Raw genomic sequence first — 2,627 nt, 5'->3', positions numbered from 1 at the left:
TGAATGTCCAGAGGACCAGATTTAACTTTTTTAGATATAAACAATAAACTCATAAGATAAAAGCAAACAATACACACACACAAAAACAAACACGTTTGTATGGAAAATGTGTAGACCGAGCAGAGATGATCCAGTTCAGGAAATGTAGTTAAACAAAAAATATATGTCTTGAGCCTGCTCTTAAAAAGAACAACATTCTTTACGGCCCTCGGGTTTTCTGGCAGACTATTCCACAGATGAAGACCGTAGTACTGGAAAGAAGCCTCACCGTAAGTGTGAGTTCTGACTATTGGAACTGTTAGTAGTCCAGTGCCAGAGGACCTTAGTGTCCGTGGACGTTCATAAGATAATAGCAACTCTGTAAGATAAGATGGTGCAAGACTGTTGAGACATTTAAAACCCACTAAAATAATCTTAAAATCAATCCTGAGGTGCACAGGAAGCCAGTGCAATGATTTTAAAAACACGTGTCATATGAGCCTGCCTTCTGGTCTTAGTTACACGAGCATTAGAGTTTTGTAACAGCTAAAGGCTGGACAAATGTTTCTTAGAGAGACAAGAAAGCAGTGCATTACAGTAGTCTAAATGGCTAGAAATAAAAGCGTGCATCAAAGTCTCAGTATTGGTGAGAGAGAGAAGAGGGTGGACTCTGTCTATATTTTTTAGATGGTAAAATCCTGGAGTTTTTCTACCCAGTTGAGCTACCACTTTGGATATGGCCAAAACTCCACCACAGCTTCTCCTCTAAGGGGTAAAAGGAACTGTGTCTATGACTTGAGAATTACCCAGAGTAACTTTAGACAAGTTCAACTTAGGGCAGCACGGTGGCGCAACTTCTAGAGCCGCCGCCTCTCAGCGAGCAGGTTCCCGGTTCAAATCCTGGTCCCGGGGGCCTTTCTGGGTGGAGTTTGTATGTTCTCTCCGTGCATGTGTGGGTTTTCTTCGGGTACTCCGGTTTCCTCCCACAGACCAAAAACATGCATGTTAGGCTGATTGGTAACTCTAAATTGTCCCTAGGTGTGAGTGAGAAAGTGAATGGTTGTTTGTCTCATTTGTTTCTATGTGGCCCTGTGATGGACTTGCAACTAGATGATGACATTTTTTTGGGAGTACCGCGGGTCACGTGATTCCAGCGTGATTCCGGCGGGACCGGAGTCAACCTCATTATAACTCACGTGACTGGGACATGACTGGATTGAAAGCGAACGGGACCAGACAGGAGCGGAAACCGACCAATAACCAAAAATGAAACCAAACAAAAAACAGGCGCAGCTATTTTTTTAGGTTTTTTCAGTAAGCCTTCACTTTAACACAAGTCAAAAGAACTACATTGCCCAGAAGTCAACTGTTCCAGTCGGATCTTTTCACCGAGCAGCGAAGTCTCCAGCAAAGAAACCAAATGGCTGAAATATTTTGCAGTGCAAGGTAAGAAGTAACTGTCTGTCTATTAAACTCACAGAACGGGCAGGAAAGTGTCAAATAACCCTGAATCTAAAAAAGTTAAATCTGGTCCTCTGGACATTCAAAAAAAACCAAAACAAAGCAAAACAACAAAAAATGTAGAAACGTTTCGTCTCTCATCCAAGAGACTTCCTCAGTCTGAGGTGCTGTATTCAGCTCAGTCTCTTAAATAGCACCTTCTTAGAGTGGATCAACCAGTTTTGCTGCTGACAACCAAAACCAGCTGATCACATGCTCAAGAAGGACCATCAGCCTAACAATGGATCATTAGCACACTGATGGCTGTTTACTATTCACAGAGGGCTGAGTGATACTAGCAATCACAGCATTGTAAGAGGGGGACAATTGAACACGTAGGCCTCCACCCCTGTTTAACGATGGACGGTTTCTTTTCACAAAGATGGCCTCCTTTACTCCTCTCTCAAACCATCGTTCCTCTCTATCCAGGATGTGCACATCTTCATCCCTGAAAGAGTGACCGCTGGCCTGGAGATGAGTGTAGACCACAGAATCCTGGCCTGATGATGTTGATCTTCTGTGCTGGGCCATCCTTTTGGCCAGTGGCTGTTTTGTTTCCCCGAAGTAAGACTGATCACAGCCCTCCTGACACTGAACAGCATACACAACATTACTCTGTTTGTGCCGGGAGACTGGATCTTTGGGATGAACCAGTCTTTGCCGTAATGTATTTTGGAGTTTAAAAGCCACTGGGACGTTATGTTTAGAAAATAAACGTCTCAGTTTCTCTGATACTCCCTCAACATATGGAATGACCACTGGTCTGGGTCTGGGTTCCTCCTTTTCACCTGTTGGCTGACTGGAGTCCTGTTTGGGTTTCTTCTCTGCTTTTAGGAAGGCCCAGTTAGGATATCCACATTGCTCTAGAGCCTGTCTTGTGTAGGATTTCTCCTTCTGCCTGGCTCCTGAGCTAGTGGGGACGCTGTCTGCTTTGTGATACAGAGTCCTGATGACTACTAACTTGTGCTCCAAAGGGTGATGGGAGACAAAACTGCAAATACTGGTCGGTGTGGGTGGGTTTGCGGTACACCTCAGTTTGTAAATGTCCTCTATCAGAGACTGAGACCTCACAGTCCAAGAAAGCCAACTTGCCATTTTTTTCATCTTCTCGTGTGAACTTGATGTATTTATCCACAGAGTTGATGTGG

The sequence above is a fragment of the Nematolebias whitei genome, chromosome 20 (assembly GCF_014905685.2).
Source record: "Nematolebias whitei isolate Nwh7 chromosome 20, NemWhi1, whole genome shotgun sequence".
Taxonomy (NCBI): domain Eukaryota; kingdom Metazoa; phylum Chordata; class Actinopteri; order Cyprinodontiformes; family Rivulidae; genus Nematolebias; species Nematolebias whitei.
Note: the sequence above shows the minus strand (reverse complement) of the source record.